Source organism: Diceros bicornis, assembly GCF_020826845.1.
Source record: "Diceros bicornis minor isolate mBicDic1 chromosome 12 unlocalized genomic scaffold, mDicBic1.mat.cur SUPER_12_unloc_1, whole genome shotgun sequence".
NCBI lineage: Eukaryota > Metazoa > Chordata > Mammalia > Perissodactyla > Rhinocerotidae > Diceros > Diceros bicornis.
In genome coordinates, this window is record NW_026690864.1 from 282189 (window position 1) to 306707 (window position 24519).

General features: G+C 46.8%; 1 pseudogene; it reads left to right on the forward strand.

Moving 5' to 3' along the window:
• Window positions 1-1907: 1907 nt before the first annotated feature.
• LOC131401594 (actin-like protein 9) lies at window positions 1908-19869 on the forward strand (annotated as a pseudogene).
• Window positions 19870-24519: the final 4650 nt, after the last annotated feature.

Sequence of the window (24519 nt, forward strand, 5' to 3'; positions counted from 1 at the left end):
GTGCCCTGGCTACAGTGGGGAGGCGGGAAATGGACATGTCTGGCATTTTCTGCTGTTAAATCTGGAAGCTGGTGTTATCTCCCCCCAGGATCATAAAGTGAGGGAAGCCCTCAAACATAGGATAGGGGTTCAGTGGCTGAGAAACCAAGAAGGATGACAAATTCTACTAGGAGGCCCTACTTTAAGTTTTTTAAGAGGAACCCCTGGAGACCACTTATGTCAGCAACCTTGGGAATTTCCGCTCTAATTATTTATGAAGGAGAAATGGCGGGGAAAGCCATTGCCCTCTTCAGCAAAGCAACAGAGACGCCACAGGAGAATGAACCAGGGTGGAACATCCCATACAACATCTCCAAGAAAGAGTCCTTCATTCGTGAAAAATCACATTGATCTCCCTCCACCGCCCAGCCCCGCCAAAATGTCGTGTCAGTTGATGTAAGAGACTAATGATCTGTAAACTTTCTTGCCCCTCTCCAAATCTCTGAGGGGCCTCACATCTCATGTATTTGATAGGATTTTGTTAACCTCTCCAAATCTCTGAGGGGCCTCACATCTCATGTATTTGATAGGATTTTGTTAACCATTACCGCAGGGTAGGGATGGGGAGGCTGGGACCCCAATGAACAACCTTTTATTGAGAAGCCAGTGCTCTGCAGCCAGACAAGCTGGGGCTCTAATTCCAGCTCTGTAACCACGTCAAGTTGCTCGCCTACAAAAAGGGAGGGCAGACTCTACCTCATAGGGTCATGGTGAGAATTAACTGAGATTATATATGCAAAGCATATGGCACAGCTCCCACTGAGTGTTTCCTTTTATTCTTGTTAGTTAGGTATTATCTGGAGAATAAAGGAGCAGTGGCTTGGAGGACTGGTGAGGACATGAAGGAAAAGAGTTGAATCAAGAAGAAATATTTACCAGATGCCTACTGTGTGCCAGGCACCGTTCTAGGCTCTAGAAATGTCGCAGTGAATGAAATACACATAAGCCTCTGCCCTTGTGGGAACTGTAAATGTGTAACCAAGTGGTAAATCCATCTGTTCACTCCTGGAAGCCCAGGCGTAAATCCACAATTAATTACCAAAGCCACAAGGAAAAGAGGAACAGGGAACCGCACGTACACAAATGCATACACACAAACAACCACAAAGCCTGGCGTAGGTCTGACAACTTGTCTTGGATTTTCTTAACAAGAACCTAAACCAATTGCCATCCTTCCTTCATTGAGCGCTCACTGTACACCAGGCATACGGGGGCATCAAGACATTGCGTAATTGGCAGAGGCGCTCAGCAAACCTGGTTTTCAACTCCTGAGCCTGTGTATGCTTTCTCCCACACCTCACTCACCATCAGGGAACTCAAGGAGTCTCTTCCTTTCCTCCCCAACCCCTTCCTCATCATGACTGATTTCCTTTTATGCAGAAATCTGAAGTAACCCAACAGATATTTTTAAAGCACAGCCTCAGACACCACGGTGGGAATCTCCAGCCGTCTTCTCTTAAACGATTCTTCAGTCCTTGTCCCACAACCAGAAAGGCCTGCTGTCAAGCCGCAGAAGCATGCTGGGGTTGGGGTTGGCCTCTGTCTGCTGCCACACAGGGACACGCAGGAGGGAGGCCCTCGGGGTTAGGGCGCATGAGAGGCTCATCCAAGGTTAGAGACCTCCCAAGTCTGACGGCAAAAGACCGCTTCATGACGGGCGGAGCTGGCGGGGGGAGGTTAGCAGGGAGCCTCGGCAGCAGTCCAGAGCCTTGGGTGGGCACCACACGGAGAGGTTCCAGCCCTCCCTCTGGCACTGACTTGGGGCAGTAAGTTATGCGTCCTCTCTGAGCCTCAGTTTACTCCTTTATGAAATGGGCGAACAACAGCGTCAGCCTTTAGGGGCCACTCTGAGGGTCCAGAGAGATAGGATGGCGCAGCCCGTGGCATTCGGTGACACCCACTATAATAATCATGATAAAAACGTCCACTCCTTCTGCTACTATAACTGTGCTGTTCCCAAGGCGCCGGAGTTTGCCTCCGGACATGTGGAAACAGAATCCCAAAGTGTAAACATGCACCTGAAGTCCGGGGTAGCCACGGGCCTCGATCCCAGGAAGGGGATGGAGGGATTCTACAGTTCCCCGCCCCGGGCAGCGTCACCTAGCAGCAGCGACCCCAAGGGACCCCCCGGTCTGTCACCCTCGACTCCGGCTCCTTACCGTGTGCGCCCCGCGCATTTGGCTGTCCGTGGCCTCCCGGACCCAGGGACCCCACTTCTCAGAGGCGACCCAGAGAGGACGTGTGTCCCCTCTCCGGAGCGACTTGGGGTCGGAGAGAGCCAGGCACGGGTCCGAGGCGCGCTCCGGAGAGGCGCCCGCGGCAGAGCAGGCACTGGCGCAAGGTTGCTCCAGCCCGGGGTCGGCACGCGGGGCGCGGAGCCGTGAGCCCAGGCGGGCAAAGACCAAGGTCAGCGGCTTCCCGCCCCCAGGGGAACCTGAGTGACCGCCCCGGCCACCCGCCTCCCCACCCGGGAGGGCTCTTGGTCCACAGCTGGGGCTCCATTTTGGCGAGGGATCGCCTCCCCACCGCGCGACTCCCCGCCCACTCCCGGACCCCAGACTCACCCTCTCCGGGGTGCAGGTGGCCCGCGGCGCCCAACAGCAGCGCGGCCACGGCCACCAGCAGCGGCGCGGCGCCGCCCCCCGCCGGCCCCCGGCGCCCATGGCTTGGGGTCCCGACGGATCAGAGCGCGCGGCGCCGGCCCGCGAGGGTCGTGCTCCGAGGTGGCCGCCCGAGGGGCGCTGGGGGCGCGTCCTTTTCTTCCACGCCCGCGGCCCTCGGGTCGCAGCCCCCGCCCGGGAGGCTCCTTGAATCAGCCGCCGGAGGGGCGCGCGGCCTCGGCCGCTACAAATCCGGCGGCGCGGCTCGGCGGAGGCGGCCCCGACCCCGGGCTACTGATGCCGTAGAACCAACTGCTTCCTGCTGCCTGGAAGTGGGTTTTAGTGAGGCTGGCTGTGCGGTTCACCCTAATGAAGAACTTTCTAACAGTGAGATCCAAACAAAAACGGAATGGGCTGCCTTATTGGCAGCATTTTCCAAAGTCAGTCCATGATGTAAGGAAGTAAGATAAGTTAGTTCTGTGATTATAGAATTCAGAGTTCGAGAGGGAAAACAAGCATTGTTCACATAGCTTCAGAATAGTCTAATCAGAAATGTAATAGAGACACATGCATGATGCTTTGGGTACCCAGAGAATCAAACTCTGCCTGGGGTGGGGACAGGGAAGCCTTCATAGAGGAGGAGGCACTGGAACTGAGTTTTGAAGATCAAGCAGGAATTTTCCAGGCAGCTAGGGGAGGGAAAGTTGTTCCAAGCAGAAGAAATAGATCACATGAGCTGTATGGATTGGTGGTTAGGAGAGGGTACCCAGGAGCTTGGATCCCAGCTCAAATACTTTGTAGCAACATGACCTTGAGCAGCTACTCAACCTCAGTTTTTTCATCCATAAAATGGATGGTGATAATTTGGGTCACAGGCATTGTTGTAAAGATTATATCAAAGCATGAATGTTAAGAGCTTAGTACCTGCCACACAGCAAGTGCTCAATAAATTGTAAATACTACTAATTCTCTGGAAGGGGAAAGCATTAAAGAGTTCTGGCTGGATGATCTGCACTTAGCATAGTGCCAGGCACATAGGACATTCTTGTCAATGTCGACTCCTGTTATTATTATTCAACATCATGACCCCTTCCATGGTCAAGCCTGACCTTGTCCAGTTCATCCTCATGAGTGCTGCTCTGTGATGCCCTTGTCCTTACTGGGTAGAAACCCACCTGCTCCTTCTCTGGCTTCTGAGATCCCTTAGCAGAGTCTTTAAAAATCCACTCATTCCCAACCCCACTGGCTTACAACAGGGTTTTTCCACCTTGGCATTATTTGTGGACAGATAACTCTCTGTTGTGGGGAGCTGTCCTGTGCACTGTATGAAGTTTAGCAGCACCCCTGGCCTCAACCTACTTGATGCCAGCAGCACTTCCCTCCCACCATCTAGTCAGGAAAACCAAAAATGGCTCCACACATGGCCAAATGTCCCCAGGAAGTAGAATGAGCCTGCTCACACCTTTCAGTCAACTTACAGCCAATCAATCCCCCCAGTCGCCAGTACCCCAGCTGGTAAAGAGCTTCTACTGCAGACTCCTGTCCAGGGCTATTTAAGTGTCCAAATGAACCTGGTCTTGCTCTGTGCACTCACACGTCCTCACCCTGAAAGGAGCTGACACCGACTGAGTGCTGACTGTGTAGCAGTCATCTGGCTGTTTTATGTGCTTAATGCTTTAATCCTCCAGTCCTGGAGATGGATGGTGGAGATGGTTGCACAACAATGCGAATACACTTAATGCCATGGACAGTGCACTCAGAAGTGGTTAAAATGGTAAATTGTGTTATGTATGTTTTATCACAATAAAAGAAAACAGTGCCTGTATGTATTGTTATTTATATGTGGTGTTTTTTTTTTTTTTGGATAAGATAGAGGTTGAGAGAAGCATAGAGACTTGTCCAGTATCACCCAGCAAGGAAGTAATAGAGCCAAGATTTGAACAAATAGGGATTTGATTTCAAAGTCCCTATTTTTATCTTGGCATTCTACACCCCGCCTCCAAAAAAAAAAAAACACTGTAATATATATTTCAGGAGTTTTTACACACTCACACGCACACACTCTGTCCTGTGAGTCCTCAAACTCACCTTTCCTTCCAAGGTGCCCAGAGGGTCCCACTGTTCTTGATGCATCTTTTAAAAAATGCAAAGCCCTGGATATTTGGAATCTCTAACCAGCAGTTCCTCAGAGGCTAGCAATTCTGGTTGTGGTCCCCTAGTGTCATGAGCTTTTGTCAAACTCTTTCCCCCCCAAGACCTCTTTTGGAAAATATGTTTCCACCCACCCAACCTCCCCAACCCCTGCCCTGCCAGTCACACAGCCAGAGCTGGCAGAGTTAGCCATGACTCACTTGAATCCGGGCTGGCTTATCACACTGTGACTCCTAAATCAATACTTCTCATTTGGGTTGAAGAGAAGCCCCTTCAGCAACTTTCCAAGTGTGGTTTTACCTCTTTCTTTCCCCATTTTCATTAAGGATGCCAAAATTTGGGTCTGAGGACCCCTTTGTTGACACTGAGTGACCAGGGTGAAGACACCAGCATTATTTCCCTTCTTGTTGCCAGTAAAACTCTCACATCTCTCCAGGATGGCCAGGCATGAAATGGACCCTTGATCATCTTAATAATCAAATGACATTTTGCAGGACACTGTCATTTATATTATTTATTTAAGCCTCACAATCCATTAGCACAGCTTAAGAATCCACAGCAGAGCTCACTCAATAAACAGTTGTTGAATGAAGATATTCTGCAAGGGAAACACTATTTTGGTTGGAACTAATTTTAATGACAAATTGGCTGAGAGAGTAGATGTGACTTACCTAAAGTCACACAGCTACTAAGAGGGCAGACTAGGATTTGAATTCCTATTTGTCTGATTCCAAATCATAAGTTCTCTCAACACGGGATGTTGCTTCTTTCCTGGAGTTAATGCTCAGCTCTTCTGCCCAGGAGGCCAGAACTGAGAACTCCCCTAGGGGATCACAGTTGTGGATGGCCAGTCCTCAGAAGGTGAGCTGAAGGTGCCCCCAACCCATGATATAAAGTTTGTTCTGGTACCAGCCTCATGACCAAGGTCACGTGCCCATGCCTGGCTGCTTCCAACAGCTTTTATGAAAGGTCAGCATGGGTTGACCTTCAAGATGGATTGAACGTCAACATAGATGACTTCCTGCTGTCTAGAGGCCTGGCCTTCTTGGGTTCACAGCGATGAAGACAGACAGGGAAAGAACAAGCACAACTCAGACTCAACTCAGCACGTTTGTGGGAAACAACATGAGCAGTTCTTTGGATTCATCCTGCCATGAATGTCTAGTCTCTCAATCATGCCTAGACGCCCAAGATCTCCGCAAGGCTGGGTTCCAAGGTGTTTCCCCCACTTACCATGGTCTGTGTGTGGAGTGAGGGACCTTTCTCAACACCCCATGAGCATGTCAACCCCCTCATTCCAAGACAGTCTCAGATAAAACCTCCCTGGATTCCAGCATCCTGGGCTTAACCAGTGCTGCCTCTGTCTGTGCAGAGATAGTTGTCATCGCCTGGGTATGGAAGCTCCAGGGAGAGCTGTTGCATCAGAAACCCCTCTGGGTCTACCTTTCTGCTGGAGAGAAAATTGGTTGCAATGGGAGCCTAGAGCCCTTTATGTTTGGATTGTCGCTGGAGGATCACGGAATAACATTTACTCATCTCACAACCACAGAAGGATGAGCAGCACTGATGTGGATAATTGAATGCGACAAACATCCAAGTCTTTTCGTTTAGATCCAATTAGGAAGAGGAGATGAGGGAATCCATTATTGCAAATGGACCCATGCTCAAAAACAAAACCAATTCTGATGTCCAGGAGACCTCTTCTGAGTTAAATAATGAGACAGTGATGGTGGTGGAACAGCTAGGAGGCAGCTTCACTGGCTTGAGACATTTCTTCCTCTTCCATTCTTGAGGAGCCTGCAAGTCTCAGGAGATGCAATGGTCAAGAGATAGATGACTCTAGTGCCCATGAACTTATTATGTGTCTACAACCAGAGCCAAAGGAAAGGGCAGAGACCAGAGAGCCAGGCTATCCTCAACAAAGTTGCCCTCTGCAGAAAGTCACAGGCAAGGCCAAAGCAGAGTGATTTACCCAGAGCTCTGCTCAAACCAAAGCTGAGTCAGACAGGTGGCAACAAGGTGTAACCAAGACAGAAGCAGGAACAAGTGACATATGCTAAGGACTTTATTTATAGTAGTAACTATTAGCAAATTCCTTGTACCATGCCACCACTCTCTACTCCCAAGTGCATGGCAGATGTTAGTCATTGATCTCATTGTTTTCTACCTCTGACCTTAGATGGAGCTTCCCAACCTAGCACACCATACAGCCAGAGCTTACAAATTGGATTTGACATTCATAATGAAATCTTCTTTCCAAGCAGATTCTAGACCAGGACTCAAAGCAGTTGAGATAGTCTGCATGGAGATAAAGAGCTTGTACCAAAAAGTTATTCCACACACTGCTTCCTTTGTTGAGAAAGTCTTGTTCTGGAAGAAATGTCAGTTGAACTAAAGGTTAGTGATGCTGTTGATTGACAGTCCATCCCAAAGTCATTTCCCCCTCAAGGGCCAATAAGAGCTCATGGACCACACTTTGCATAGCACTGCCATAGACCATGAGATCCTGGACAGGAAGTATCCTGCTATTATTCATTTCTGTGTAACTGCTACCCAAGGTACATGGACACTTCAATGTTTGTTGAACAGACAGGGATGGAACAGACAGGAGTTTGGAAAGAGAAATCAGGATATGGAGAATTGGGCAGGGGATCTTGGATCCTCAACACCTAGCATGCTGACTTGCATCAAAGATGGATGGATGGGTGGATGGGCAGGTGGGTGGATGGAAGGGTGTAGGAATGGAAAGAACAAGCCATGATTCAAGTTATTTGTGGCTGAGTCATGTTGTTCTAAGGAACAGATGAAGAAAAATAAAGATGAAAAAGAAATTGTTAGTAGTCTTGGTGTGTGCCTCAAATATTTGTCCTTGCATACCACCTTCATAATTTTGCCATTTCCATGTTCCATCCACACTAACGTTTTCTCAATACAGGTATCTCCTGCTTAATGTCAGTTGTCCACTCCTGAAAAGCAGATGCACACAAAACTGTCTATTGGAACCCTATATTCCATTATTTAAATGGGAAAAGTTGTATTTTACATCAACCCCAAACTCTCAACCAATCTCCTGAAATATAGCTAAAACCAGTGAAACGCTTACGTATCAGTAACAAGCTATCATGCTGGGATATGACATACTTAAAACATTGCTTCCTGTTGACTGAGAAATGAACAGAGCTATTAACAGTGTGAAGTCATATTTCTTTTCCATTGCTTCCTTTTCCAAGATTTTCTTCACTTCTCAACTTTTGGGGGAATCATTGTACAACACTAACCTTTGCTTTTGTCAAAATGTAGACGGTCCTTGAGGAAACAAGTTCATGACAAGCACATAACAGCAGAGAATGACTCACATTGAGTGTGATGTTGTCATAACCTCTCGGCACCAGTAATACCTGAGACGCACACTCTCCTTTGTTACCACTTGGGACACTTTTTCTATACACTGTTTTGTTTAAAGTCTTGTACTTAGCTTGGTGTCAATGTCAACTTTTCCTCTGTAACTATGGGCCAGAAAACATTATATTGAGAGACAGACACATTTTATGAAGTTTGGGCATTAACAAGACATTTTTGCATTCTACTAGGAAAAGTTTAAACAGGGAGATAGTCTGTGGAATATACCTGTGTTTTTCTTTAATCACTCACTTTTAGTTGTTTTTTTAGAATTTACTTAATTTCCTCTTTTATGCTGACAAGTCATCACCATTAGCCTTTGGAAAAGATAAGCGTAAAATGATGGAAATGGCTGAAAAAAAATAACACCAAGTCTTTTCTCAGGGTTTCTAACTTTTTACATGAAAATTTTTAAACCTACAGAAAAGTGGAAGGAACAACCATGTACCCTTAACTAATTGTTACTCTTTTGCCACATGGCTTTCTCGCTTTACATACATATAAACACACAACCACACTCACTTTCACATAACATCAAATTCACAAATTCATGTGACGCGAAATACACCTAACACAAAATTAACCATTTTAAAGTGTATAATTCCATGGTATTTAGTATATTCACAAGGTTGTGCAATCATAACCTTTATCTAGTTCCCAAGATTTTCCATCACCCCAAAGAAGACTCTATATTTATTAAGTAGCTAACTCCCATTATCAATCCCCCGGCATCTGGCAGCCACCTATCTGCCGTCTGTACCCACAGATTTACCTATGGTGGATATTTCATATAAATAGAATCATACAGTATGTGACCTCTTTTGTCTGAATTCTTTTACTTATTATAATGTTTTAGAGGTTCATCCATGTTGTAGCATTGTTGTAGGCTGAGTTATACCTCTTCAAAATTCATATGTTGAAATTTTAACCCCACAGGAGCAGAGAACCCAGCTGTATTTACAGATAGAGTCATTAAAGAGGTAATTATGTGAAAATGAGGTCATTTGGATGGGATCTAATCCAATATGACTCATGACCTTATATGAAGAGAGCAGGGATAATGTAAGCAAAATGGTGGAATGGGAAGCCCCAGACTTCTTTCCCCAACATGGACATACTGATTTAACAATATATAGATTATTTCCCTTTGTGAAATCCAGAGACCAGTTGAACGGCTCCTGCACCTCAACTGAGCATGAGATCAGCTGCATTGAAGCCAGTAGGAAAATACACGACACCATCTCACCATAACTCCTCCCCCATCATAGCACCACACAATCCAGGAGGAAACCCCCAGCTCCCAGATTCTCCCTGAGAAAGGAAGGAAAGCGCTGTACCACACATCCCATATTCTAGCATTTTGAGGGGCTGCCTGAAGGACTGGTTTCTGTCTTGCCTGAGTCTGAGCACTGATGGGAAAGTGGCCCAGGTTGGGAGCCACTGAGAACAAAGGTGATGGTTTAGACTAGTGTGCACTCCCTGGCCATAGACCTTTCCCCATGTCAGCACAAGGCAAGTGAGCTAAAAACCCCCAGTCCTGGCTTCTCCTTGAGGAGGGAAAGAATTGGAGAATTTGTCCAACATTCCAGCCTTTCAGGGGGTTACCCAATGAACTGACATCTATATAAGAGATTCTTCTCTGAGAATCAACCAGTCCCAAAAAGAAAGAAAAAGCTACCACTACGGAATCCCCAAGGAAACAGCCCAGCAAGGTCACCCTAAATAGAAAACCAAGTAAACAGGCTAACACACGTGCATAGAGCTTCCCATCAACTCTTTTACCCAATTAACCAAAAACATGTCATACAAGGGACAGAGACCGAAACAGTAGTTCTGAAAATAAAGGCACTTTGGAGGAAACAGACTTTGAGGGAAGAAGAAATTAAAAAGAAATTCTTAGTAATATTAGAAATATAACTGAATAGAACTCAGAGACATAACTACAAAGATAATAATCATGAAACAAAGGATTTTATCTTTACTTTAAATAACAAAAAAAATCTTTTAGAATGTTTTTAATGATAGGAGACATGAAAAACTCAATAGAAGTGTTGAAATATAAAATTTAGGAAGACATCACAAAAGAACAAAGAGAAAAATAGTAGAAAAATGATGAATAAGTCAAAGAATCATCACAGATGGCCCAACAAAGAAACAATAGGCATTTCAGATGTATGGAAATATGAGAAGAAAAAAACAGAAAAATTCAAAGAAATAATGCAAGAAAATTTTCCAGAATGGAAGTTGTGAATTTCAAGATTGAAAATTGCTCAGCAGAGTAGACAAAAATAATATATCCTATAAGCTTCCAGAGAGATAAAACACCTTTCCTACAAAACTCAAAAATAAGAATGCCCTGGAACTTTTCAGCAGGAACAAAAAATACTAGAAGGCAATGGAGTGATCTCTTCAAAATGCTCAAGGAAAATTAATTCCAACCCAGGATTCTATAGCTGGTCAAATAACCATTTAAGTGTGAGAATAGAATAAAGACATCTTTTGGGCCGGCCCCATGGCTTAGTGGTTAAGTGCATGTGCTCTGCTACTGGTGGCCCAGGTTCGGATCCTGGACGTGCACCAACGCACTGCTTCTCCGGCCATGCTGAGGCCACGTCCCACATACAGCAACTAGAAGGATGTGCAACTATGACGTACAACTATCTTCTGGGGCTTTGGGGGAAAAAAAAGGGAGGAGGATTGACAACAGATGTTAGCTCAGCACCAGTCTTCCTCAGCAAAAAGAGGAGGATTAGCATGGATGTTAGCTCAAGGCTGATCTTCCTCACACACACACAAAAAAAGAATAAAGACATCTTTAGACCTGATGGTATTTTCAAAAAGTGTGTCTCCATTGACTCTTTCTCAGGGAGCACGTGTGCCACCTCAATGGGGCATAAACCTAAAGAGAAAATACAGACTATAGGAAACAGAGGATTCAACCCAAATGGCATCTCTAGGGTAATGGTGAAGGGGGATCCTAGGATGGCAGCTGTCAGCTAGTTCAGCCTGAAGCAGTTCAGGAGGCTCCAGCAGAGGTTTCTTCAAGAAAATTAAACTGATAGAAACCTTCGTGTGTTTGAAAGTTTCGAGAGGAGATTTACATAAATACAGAGTTTTGGGTTCCAAAACAAAAAGAAAAGAAGAAGACTCAGTCTCTCACCACCACTCCTGCCCAAAACTCACCTGCGGATACCAGCAACACCTGCAGACACATTTGTGCGAGGACACTCACAGGGGTGGCACTGGTTCCATCATATCTGGAGAGCCTGCCTCAGCAAACACACACACCGCCGTGGACTAAAGTAGAAAGATGATGTCAAATATCCACATACTTGGTCTACAGGCTGGAAAAACAGACCCTAGATTTGCACAGTTCTAATGCATCCTGTTTGCACAAGACAAAGGAGAGAGACACATATCTTCTGTAGGTCCTTTCCCTACCTTGCTCTTAAGTCTGTGGATCCAGGGCCATGAGCAGACCCAGTGAGAGATGCCCATCAGCTCTCCCCATCTCACAATGACTCCTGAGGACACCTCCCTGGGATGTGTCACGCCCTGGTTAGCCCACCAGCACCTTCACCCGAGCAGTGACGAGCTAATTGTCAAGGGATGGAGGTCCCAGGGGAAGCCTCTTCTGGCTTCCTCTTTCAACTGCAGAGAATATTAACAGCAGTGGGAGTCAGGTGCCCTACATCTAACGTTTGCCCCAGCAGAGCATGAGAAAACAATTATGTTCAGCTCTTAACTGACCACAGGAATGGAGGAGGGAGTATTTGCATGGATGACTGAAAAGTGCCAGGCCATCGAATACCCTGGAGAGTTCTGAGTGAGAAGAATGGGAGGAGTCTGTTTTATTTTATTTATTTTTAAGTGGTTATTTTTTTTATTTTATATTATTTTATTTTATGTTTTTGTTGAGGAAGATTCACCTTTAGCTAACAACTGTGCCAGTTTTCCTCTATTTTGCATGTGCGTCGCTGCCACAGCATGGCTGATGAGTGGTGTAACTCCACACCCTGCAACTGAGACTCAACTGCTGAAGCAGAGCATGCTGAACTTAACCAGTAGGCTACAGGGCCAGCTCCCAAGGCATCTGTTTTAAAATGTAGGTTTATTATTATTCAGGTATGGTGAAGCCAACAGGTCAGATGATTGCCATTGAAAAGACACCCTGTTTCTTACGGTTCCCAAGAGGAGGTGGCACACCATGCCATGGGGGTCACATGGGGAGGCACCAGGGTCAGTCAGGAGGCAGAGGGAGAGAGGGGAAAACGTGGGCAACAGCCTTTATTCTGGTTTCCATGGAAAAAATGGGTGAGGCAGGGTTAGCCGGCTTAGGATTGTCTAGTCTGAATAATTTTGGTGGGCTCTGGGGCACAGGGATGTCCCTAGTTGTCTGGCCCCTGGTCCCGGAGTGATCTAGTAAGTGGACAGTGGCCCTGAGTATAAGAGCTCCATGAAGGAGAGGGTTGGGGTGTGGGCTCTGCATTGGTTGGTTTGCACATGACAGGTGCACTCACAGGTGGTTGTTTGCTGTCTCTAGGAATTAGCTAGTCCTAGAAGGAGCAGTCTCTCCCCAAGCAAGTCCCCAAGATGTCAAAGCATCAAAAATACAGAATAAAAAGACACGATTAATGCAACATTCCTGTGTGTTCTCCAGGGTTTGTGGCAAGACTGCTCGAGTAATCAGTGGTTCTCAGCACGGAATACACAGTAGAGTGAGCTGGAAGTTCTTAAAAATGTGATGCTCAGGCCACACCCCAGGTCAAGTGAATCAGCATCGTTGGGGAATGGGGACCTCCAGACTAAAGAATGGATGGAGCTGCTCATTTCAGCAGAGCCAGAAGGAGGTGCAGTGTCCTGGAAAAACTGTGATTTCCCCATGTAAAAACACCCCAAATTCAGCAGCACGATCCTCTCAGGGGAGGATCCACAGAGGGCTTCCCATGTGTCCATCGTGTTATTGTTGCTTGTGTTGGGTGGTGGATACACACAGGCACTTGAGATTCTGTGTGTGTGTGTGTGTGTGTGTGTGTGTGTGTACAGTTGATCGTCATTACTAACAAAGACTATATCTGAGAATTCACCTACTTGCTAACATTTATTTGCAATCCCCAAATCAATACTGGTGGGATGTCCTAGGCCATTCGCAGACATGCACAGAGCAGTGAAAAATTTGAGTCATCTGCACGCTCCTTCCCAGCTGATGTCAAACAAGGCAAGGCTCTCCCTTCTAGTTTCAGCTCTCAGACCACAAACATGTCATCGTCATGGTCTATCTAGTGCCACGTGTGTCACGTTTTTGTGCTTTTGTGCCTTCACTGTTTACATTGGCCCCCAGGCATAGTGCTGAGGTGCTGCTATCTAGTGTTCTTAAGTGCAAGGGGGCTGTGACGTGACTTACAGAGAAAATGCGTGTGTTAGATAAGTTTCGTTCAGGTATGAGTTGTAGCACTGTTGGCCGTGGGTTCAATGTTAATGGATCATTAATACATATTAAATGGGGTGTTTTTAAACAGAAACACACACAACACAAAGCTATGTATGGATTAGTTGATCAAAATGCTGTAACTAGAGACTTGCAGGATCCTAATCCAGTGATTCCCAGTTTGGCCACATGCCCAGTTGGGTGAGCAGTGTGGGATAGGTTGCACAGAGACTGAAGAAAAGACCCAAAGATGGTGAGTGAGACACATGGGTTTATTGGGAATTACTTACAGGGAATGTCCAGCAGTGGCCGGCTGGACAGAAGTGTGCACCTGCTCCTGCCCCCGAGAGAAGCTTGCTTAAGCAGGCAGAGGAACAAAGGCTGCGTGCTTGCCGAGGAGGACTGTCCATGTATGACCTGCATTCCAAGGACGAGAGCTCCCCCCAGAGGGCCTCCATGTTCCCTCAGACCATGACGGCCTTTGAGTTAACTGTCCCATGAGAAACAGCTGGGTCGGCCAAGCCCAGGATTGTGATCATCATGAGTGCTGGCATGTAGACCAGACAAGGGGCCTCAAGGACGCATGGCTCATAAAGGGCACAATAGTTCCCCTACATTCCCCTAGAGGCAATAGTTCAGCGTTCATCGTGACTTTATAGAACACAACTACTGCAATAAATTAAGAGAATCAGCCATTGATCACTTAAGCATTCTTGCCTTAACCCCTGGAGAACAAACAGGGATGCTGTATTAATCTTGGCTTTTTAGTCTGCATTTTTTCCAGCTTTACTGAGATATAATTGACATAATATATGTGTAAGGTTAAGGTGTACAATGAGTTGATTTGATACACTTATATATGGCAAAGTGATTACCACCATCATGCAGCTAACAGCTCCTTCACATCACACATTTCTTTTGTGTGATGAGAATATTGAAGATCTACTCTCTTAGCAACTTCCAAATACACAATACAGTATTTTTGACTATAATCAGGATGCTGTGCTGAGATCCCCAGAACTCATTCATCTTCTAACTGGAAGTTTGTACCCCTTGACCAACATCTCCCCATTTCCCCCACCCCCTGGTAACCACCATTCTACTGTTTCTGAGTTCAGCTATTTTAGATTCCACGTGTAAGTGAGGTCACACATGATTTGTCTTTGTCTGACTTATTTCATTAGTATAATGCCCTCAATGTTCATCCATGTTGTTGCAAATGGCAAGAGTTTCTTCCTTTTCATAGTAGAGTAATATTCCATTGCATATATATATATCACATCATCTTTACCCATTCATCCATTGACGGACACTTGGGTTGTTTCTGCACCTTGGCTATCCTGATTTATTCTGTATTTTTGATGCTTTGACTGTGTGTATGTGTGTAAGTTTTGTAAGCCTGAAATATTTTGTAATTTCAAATTTTGAAATTAAAAATGTATTTAGAAATAAAATAATGAAACCTTGTAGTTCCAGCTTTATTGTGAGTTTTCCTTTCATCTCCCAGATGAAACAAAACTACAAGGCTACAAATTTTTCAAAGTGGAGCAACAACAGCATCAGCCTCACCTGGAAGCTTGTTAGAAATGCAGATTCTCAGGCCCCACCCTGGACCTGCTGAATCAGAATCTTTGGGCAGGACCAGAACTCTGTGTTTTAACAAGCCCTCCTGCAGATTCTCATACACCTTTAAGCAAGAGGACCCGCTGGTCTGAGAGAACTGCCTCACAAGCCAGACTCACTGTCCACGTTTCAGATGATCAGGGGGAATGAAGAATTTAAGAATTTTGAAGACCCAGATCTGTAGATCTCCAATTGCCGCACATTAAGTTCTTCTGGGAGCTTTTAAAAATCACTGATGCTTGCTCTCCATCTGCAGAGATTCCGATTCAATCGGTCTGGGGTGCAGCCAGGATCTGGGGATTTGTTTAAGTTCCCCTGGTGATTCTAATTTGCAACCAAGGTTGAGAACTCCCGACCAAGAGAACAAAGGGGCAGCAGGGGAAAGGAAGAGAAGCTGGTGGTCTTGGGCGCCCCCTGCCGGCGGGAAGCTGTACATGTCGGCTCCCAGCACCCTCAGGCAGGTGGATAGAAATGCCGGCCCACGTGGGCTTTGTAGGAGTTCGCTGCACGTATCTGAAGTCTGGTTGATATGTGTCCACGAAATGCCCTTTCAATGGAAATGCCTATTTAAATCCATTTAATCCTATATAATTCCATTTCAAAGCTGTTGTTTGAATGTTTCCAGTTGTCATTTGCTCACACACACCCACATACAGAATACATTACCTGTAATTTACGTAACAAACCCTCATATAGCACTATGTGCCATTCACGGACCTTAACCCTGCACAAATAACTCGTCCCTCCCCATACCTGCCCTTTGACGTCAGTACTATTACGTACAATTTGCTAATGGGGAAGATGAGGCACAGAGAGAATAGTAGTTTGTCTCAGCCATGAAGTGGAGGGGCTGGGGTTTAAACCCAGCAGCTGGCTCCAGATCTGTGGTCTTAACAATATCACGGCATTGTTGCCTCTAATCATGACGGTCTCTGCCCTGTTTGCTGTGGTATCCCAGGATCTAGCATCTGTTATGTGCCAGACACAATACCCCCTCAGGAGTCCCAACCTCCACTTCCACTGTTTGGGATGGATCTGAGACCTCACAGTTTCCTGGACCCAGTCACTGCAGTATCTCAGAGATCTGGGTTCAAACCCTGCTCCTGCACTGTTCCAGCTGTGTGACTTTGGGCAAGTCACTTCACCTCTCTGAGCCTCTATTTTCCCATCAGAAAAAGTGGCCATAGTACCCATTTTTAAGTCATCACAATGCCCCATTCCAAGCTGTCATCTAACACCCCTTTCACTTGCCATGAGGATTCTTTAAAGGGAAAAAAATGTTTATTATTGTCTTAAGTGGCTGTAATGTAAATTCACCACAATACTCTTTCATGGGGTCAAGGGTCCATCCTGCAGATGTGCTGAACAAGGTGGAGAAATGGGAGACACCTCCCCGTCCACACACAGCTGTATCACTATCGGCACTAAAGGCTGGGCCCTCAACAGAGTCTGTTCAATTCTTAATGGAATAATCCATCTGAACTAAATGTGTCCTTTTAATGTGCTGATGCTCAAAGCTCTATTATAACCCCACACTCATTAGGATAGCTGTAACTTTTTTAAAAACCAGAAAATAACAAGTGTTGACAAGGATGTGGAGTCAGTGAAATCCTCTACAGGGCTAGTGGGAATGTAAAATGGTGTTGCAGCTATGAAAATAGTATGATGGTCCCCCCAAAATTAGAAACAGAACTACTATATGATCCAGCATTCCCACTTCTGTGTGTATACCCAAGAGAACTGAAAGCAAGGTCCCAAAGAGATATCTGTACACCCATGATCACAGCAGCATCACTCACAATAGCCCAGAGGTGGAGACAACTCTAGTTTCCAGTGATGGAAGGACGGAGCAACACAATGTGGTATATACTTATAATGGAATAGTAATCAGCCTTAAAAAGGAAGGACATTCTGACACACGCTGCAACATGGATCAACCTTGAGGACATTATGCTCAGTGAAATAAGCCAGTCACAAAAAGACAAGTAAAGTGTGACTCACTTATAGGAGGTCCCTAGAGGAGTCAGACTCACAGAGACAGAAAGTAGGATGGTGGGGGCCAGGGGCTGAAGGAGCTGTTCTTTAATAGGTTTAGAGTTTCAGTTTTGTGAGATGAAAAGTTTTGGAGATTGGATGCACAACAATGTGAATGTACTTAACACCACTGGACTGTACACTTAAAATGGGTAAGATGGTAAATTTTATGTTATGTTTATTTTACCACAATTAGACTTTTCTTTAAAATTTTGTTAAAAGTTGTGATTTCAATAAACCCTCCAAAGGATAAAGAAAAAAAATCTGACTACATCATCACTATGGCTCTTTTTAAAAACATGAGGGGGAAATCCTTCCAGCCAAAATGCTTATTCTTATTCTTTAACCAAAAACATTTGAAAACAGAACGGCTGCGCACCAAAGCGTTAATCAGGTCAGCTCTGAGCAGGGGCATCGGAAGGTCAGAGGCAGAATCCTACTTTTTTTTTTTTTTTGAGAGGAAGATTAGCCATGAGCTAACATCCAATGCCACTCTTCCTCTTTCTGCTGAGGAAGATTGGCCCTGGGCTAACATCCGTGCCCAGCTTTCTCTATTTTATATGGGACGCGGCTACACCATGTCTTGACAAGTGGTGCATCAGTGCACACCTAGGATTGGCACCTGTGAACCCTGGGACCCCAAAACAGAGAGCCTGCACTTAACCACTACACCTCTGGGCCAGCCCCTATTTTTTTTCCCTTACATAAGTTTTAAGTGGTGAGATTATGGGTGACTTCATTTTCTCATGCTGTGTTTTTCAGCCTGTTTTGAATTAAAAAGTAAAAATGACAACCAAGTTTGAATGTGATGGATAAGGCGCTGTTATTTAGTATATTTCTAAAGCCACACTAGCTGATCACCTTCTGATGAATATTCTAAGGATTAATATTTTAATATTCTAAGGAGGCATGTGGCCAGCTCTCCCATAGGACGCTGTAAATAACTTCAAGACAAGGCACCAAGAGAAAGATTCCTGGGTCTTACTGGGTTCTGGATCAGGGAGCTGGGTCAGACATGCCTCCTCAGGAACTCTCTATCCTCCTCCTTCTCCAAATTTGGCACTTTCAGGGGAATCCAGAATAGATGAGTGTCCTGGGAGCTTTCTGGGACAGGGAGGGGCCCTATCCCCAGCCCTTCATTGTGACGTCTTCTAAAGGGGGCAGAGGGCAGGGTGATGTCACAGACCACTGGCCGGCCCCTCTCCCTCTCTGCCTGTGCCTGCCACAGGCCCGGCCTCACCTTTTCCCCCCACACCTCTGCACCCCAGAGGAAAGGGGTCAGCTTTGCCAAGCAGGCCACCCGGCCACCTGCAGCCATGGATGCAAATCACTCCACCCCCTTGGAGCCCCAGTCCTCCAGAGACCCCCAGGTCTGGCCTGACACCCTGCTCAACCCCGGGAAACAAGGCCTGCAGCAGGACACCAGCCCCCAGCACAGTGGGCGACAGGTTGCCACCAAAGACCGGAGCAGTGGTCATCGACACGGGCACAGGCACCTGTAAGGTGGGCTTGGTGGGGCAGGCGAGGCCCACTACACCGTGGCCACCATCGTGGGCTGCCAGCCCCAGAGGCCGGCCCCCACCGGGCAGCAAGCGCTGGAGACGTTCATCGGTGAGGCTGCGCGCGCGCGCGCGCCCCAAGCTGACGCTGGTGCAGCCGGTGCGGAGAGGCTTCGTGGTGGACTGGAGCGCGGCCCAGCTCATCTGGCGCCACCTGCTGGAGCACGACCTCCGCGTGGCCAGCCAGGACCACCCGCTGCTCTTCTCAGACCCGCCCTTCAGCCCCGCCACCAACCGCGAGAAGCTGGTGGAGGTGGCCTTCGAGTCGCTGCGTTCCCCCGCCATGTACGTGGCTTCCCAGTCCGTGCTGTCCGTCTACGCGCAGGGGCGGGTCAGCGGGCTGGTGGTGGACACGGGCCACGGGGTCACCTCCACGGTGCGGGTCTTCCAGGGCTACAAGCTGCCCCACGCCACGGAGCGCCTGGACCTGGCGGGCACCCCCACCTGACCGCCTTCCTGGCGGAGATGCTGCTCGGCTCCGGCGTGCAGCTGGGCTAGCAGGACCTGGACACGGTGGAGGACATTAAGCATCGCTACTGCTACGTGGCGGCCCATTTGCTCCAGGAGCAGGCCCGGCCCGAGCAGGAAGACCGGCAGAGGCTGGAGCTGCCGGACGGGCGGACGTCACGCTGGGCAAGGAGCTGTTCCAGTGCCCGGAGCTGCTCTTCAGCCCGCCCGCGATCCCAGGGCTGTCGCCCGTGGGCCTCCCCACCATGGCCACACGGAGTCTTCTCAAGGTGCCCCTGGAGGTGCGGGCGGACGTGGCCCAGAACGTGCTGCTCTGCGGGGGCTCCTCGCTCTTCGCGGGGTTCGAGGGCCGCTTCCGCGCGGAGCTACCGCACGGTCTGCCCTGCGAGGCCCGCGCGGGTGGTGACGGCCCGGCCCAGCAGGAGCCTCTCGGTGTGGATCAGGGGCTCCGTCCTGGCCTCGCTGCGCGCCTTCCAGTCCTGCTTGGTCCTGCGGGAGGAGTACGAGGAGCAGGGCCCCCACATCGTGTACCGAAAGTGCTACTGACGCGGGGCAGGGGTGGGGAGTGTTGTGGGCAGTAAAGCTTCCGCTACCCAGCGGGCTCTGTCCTCCCTTCCCTCAGGGCCCGGCCGCGTCCACTCCTGGACCCACCCAGACTCGCCTTGCTCTGACCCCACACGCCCACCCCACCGAGATCTGCCTCCAAAGACATCCTTGGTTCTGCCCTCTCCTAACTCACCTCCCATGGTCCATCCCGTGAGAGACCCCAGTTCTGATTCCCTGAACCCACCTCCCCCAGGATCAAGGCCCGACACACCACCATGTCCTCACCCTGTCAAACCCGTCTCCATGATCTGTGTCCCCCAGGGCACTCTCAGGTTGGGGCCCCACCCAAGCCCAACCCCAAGACATCCCCAGATTCTAACCCCTAATCTCCCCTCCATCATCTATTTCTTTTGATATATAGTGCCCCAAGATTCCTCTGGGCTCTAAGCTCCCCAATTCACCCCCTTGCCATGTCCGTCAAGGATCCTCAACCACCCCCATACCCTGTTCCTGCCCAAGGAACTGCACTGGGCACTCCAAACCCCCTCCCAGAATCTTTCCATGAGTGTTGCAATCCCTAGGTGCACCCTCATAGTCTGCCCCCAATTTCTAATCCCCCCAAACATAGTCCCGAGATCTATTTCCCAAGACATCCCCGGTTCTAAGCACCTCAAATCCACCCCCTCATTGGTTTTCTCTTGTCTATTTAACCAAAGTGCTCCTATACTCTGATAGTATGAGCACCCCCAAAATTCTCCCCACAAGTGCTGAAACCCCACATTCACCAGAAAAATCCAAGTTCTGACCATCAGGGGTCTCCCCTATAATGGCCCACTAAAGGATCCCTCGTCCAAATCCCATGCCCCAAGTGCCCCTCCCCCAAACTCTGCCCTCCCCTCACAGTTTGCTCCCCTAGACTCTTTCCATCCAGGTGCTCCCACAACCGATCCCCCATTTGTACCCCCAAAGAACACCATGTTCTGAAACCCCAAACCCCCAGGATGATGCCACTGCTCTCAGCCCAGCCCCTTGTTCTGCATCCCTCCGAAAATACCCCTGCATGGCCTGTCTCTCAGTGTACATCCTGACCCCAGTCCTCAGCCCTGGAATCCTCCCAGGAAGGCTTTGGCCCCCAGGACCATCCCATGATGACCCCACTAATGCCCTAGGTCCCTCCCCTGTGTTCTGACCTCCCAACTCCCTCCCCAAATACAGTCTCCCACGGTCAACTCATGATGAACCCCCAGAACACCCCACCCTGGGGTTTTCAGACTCCCAGAAAAAAAAAAAAAAAAGGATGTCAGAAGATATATGAAAAACCCAAAACAAGAACCCCCAAGAGGTTAGAAAGTGATGAGGAGGAACTGCTTTTTCTTCTCACCAGGGGGCAGCGCGTCCAAGCTCAAGGGGCTGAGGGCTGCACCAAATTTAGAACCATGACGACTGCATCCCAGAGCTCAAAGGAGACCCACCCCGTACCACGGGGTCAGGGCGCTGCCAGCCACACACACACAGAAGGGATGTGGGACAAGCTGAGTCCCATATGCAACTGGAAGTGAGGAGGATGCACAAACCCCCACCACTCTTGGGCTGCTGACAAACCCAAAGGGCTCTCATTTAGACCAGACTAAGGTTTCCCCAGCCCCAAACCTTCCCTGGGACAGAAATTTCCCCTAGAACTCTCCAGAAATGTGCCCCACCCATTTGCACACTCTCAGGGGTGGGGAGCTCACTACCTCAAGTCTGTTGTTAGAAATCCCACCTCCTTCCAGGAGTTGTAGGTAAACCTCTGTGCTCTCTGCTTGCCACTCCCCTACCCGGGGCACTGAGAGCACCAGAGAGGTCCCCCCACCCGCATTCACACACACCCCTGGAGTCTACTCTCTCCCAAGCCCACCGTCCCCAATTTCTTCCACTTCTGGTTTTAAGTCATTCACATATTCATTCCACAAACATGCACTGACCACCCACTATGTGCCCAGCTCTGGGCTGAAATCTAAGGAAACCACAGTGCATCACTTGGGATGTACCATGGAGGACAGGACATGCGAAAGATGTCTAATGTCACTGTCTTACTCTCAGACGACATTTGAGGGACAGCGATTGTGTCTCCTTTATTCACTGAGTTTACTAAGTGGGGAGCAGGTGTCTGGATAGGAATCGGGAAAATCCAGTCTCAGCCAACAGTTACAGTTAAATCAGTAAAAGCAAAAAAGAAAAGTGAATGGGGTGGCTTTCCATCCATCAGCTGTATTACTCCCTATAAAGGGTCTCAAAAGCAATCTCTGTGCTTTTTTCCCCCCTCAGCCAAGAAAAGCATCCATGGAGCTCAAGTTTGAGGTGAAACCAGGCTCAGGGTCCACCTGTCCTCGTTGATCCGCGGATTTCTGTGTGAGGAGGTGAGTACTGTGTGGACCTGGTACCGACAGGTTCCATCAGCCTCCGCTGTGCAGAAGACCTGCCAGTGGGCTTTCCTGGGCTTGGGTTGTCACCACAAGGAGTCAGGAAGACTTTCGGGTTAAAAATGAAATTACTCAATTTTTCATAAAATACTCAAATGTTTAAAATCTAATTAGAATTCTTCTTTGCATTTGGTCCAAAACTAAGGTGATATAAAAAGATATACCTTACAAAGTCTTGCCCTCACCTTCTTTTCTTTCCATCCCATTCTCCTTCCTCTAGCCACCTATAGGTAATTACTTTTATTGGTTTATCATGCATTCTTAGCGTTCTGGATTTTCTTTAAGTAAATGCAAGCAAATATATTTTCATTTCCCCTTTTACTTATACAAAACATTGTAGTACTCTATGCATTTTACTCTGCCTTTTTTCCTTTAACATATACTGGAGATTTTTCTATTATTAGTGCATAGAGTACTTTGGTCTTTTTAGTGGTAAATAGTCTTAAAAACCAAGAGCTGGACACTAGGTATGCTCAGTGCCTCTGGAGTATCATTGCTTCTATGACCTTTCAGTGGATATAGTAGTGTCAACTTAAAAAGCAAATTTGCCTGTTATTTCATCTGAAATTGAATTTATTTGGGAATAGCCAAAAGAACTGCAATTCAGGATATACATGCTATGGCAAACCACAGGCAAATCCAGAAAAGAAAGGAGGGGAGCTGCTTTTATAGAGAAGAGCAGGAGTAAGGAGGGGCTGTTCTAAAGGAAAATCCATTGGGAGAAAGTAAAGGTCAAGGCAGCAAAGGCTTCTCACTGGCTGAGCTGCGGCGTTTCTCGATGGCTGAGCTGCCACGTTTCTGGTTGGCTGAGCTGCGGCGTTTCTCGATGGCTGAGCTGCGACGTGTTTCGTTGGTTGAGCTGTGATGTTTCTCATTGGCTAGGATGTTGTCAGGTGGAAAAAAAAATCTTGCTTCAGTAATAAAGCAGTTTTACTTCGTGTCCAAGACACAAGTCTCTGTCACTTCCTGTTTGGTGTAATTGACAATATGTGAGAGGGTGTGAGAGCTCCCACTACAGGCCTTCCTGATTCCAATTTAGTTAAGGTTTCTTTTATCAATTTCTGCAGTAGAGAATACGTAATTTTTAAATCATGAGTTTAACATATTTCTAATTCGATTTAACTTTATAGTGGTTTTTTGCTTAATTTTCTTTGATTTTATATTAATCTCTTATATGTTATACTAAAAATATTGCCTCTGAATAGCATTAATTTATTTACTTAATGATATTCTCCTCCAGTGTATATAAAAAATTACACCCAGAAGAGTCGCTGTCTTTACGTAGCAATCCCGCTTCTGGAAATATACTCTGAATGTAAACCTCCCAAAATACAAGACCACATCTACACACGATGGTTATTCACAGAAGCATTATTTCCAACAGCAAAAGAAGAGAAACAACTCAAATGTCCTTCAGTAGGAAACCAGCTGAATTAGCACTATACTTAGTTTTAAAGTCCCGTGAAAGCATTCTTTTCCAAACTCTGTTGTAGTCATGTTTCCAATTTATATGCAAATTCGGTTCATTGAGTTATTTGTTTTCCATTTTGAGGATTGTGGTTGTATTTTTAAAATATGGTTCCAAAGTCAAAACTGTATAATGAGCCATATTTAGGGAATTCTAAATTCAATTCCTGTCTCCTCTTCTCAATTATTGTCCTACCCTTCTTGGTTACTGTTTGTATTCATTTGTTTTATCTTTTCAGCGTTTCTTTTGCAAATATAAGAAAATAGGTGTGTGTATATGTAAAAATATACATATGCAAAATATATGTGTGTATATATGTACATATATTTATATATATGTATTATATAAAATACATTTGTATTTTACATACAATTACATACAATACATATACATACAAAATGCAAATGTATATACGTTTATATGTATACATATACATATGTATATATCCCCGCCTTTCCCTTCTTTTAAAAAGGAATCATTCCATACACTTTTGTACCTTGATGTTTTTCTCTTTATATTTATTGGGGATAATTATCTCTATAACTACCTAGAGATCTTATCACTTTTTAATGGCTGCATGATTCTTCACTAGGTGAATATCCCATAGTTTATTCAACCAGTTCCCTATTGATGGTCATTTGTGTTGTTTCTACTTCTTTGTTGTTATAAATAATGTCACAGTGAATAGTCTTAGAGGAATATTTTAGTATTTCTGTATCTTTGAGATGGATTCCTAGTAGTG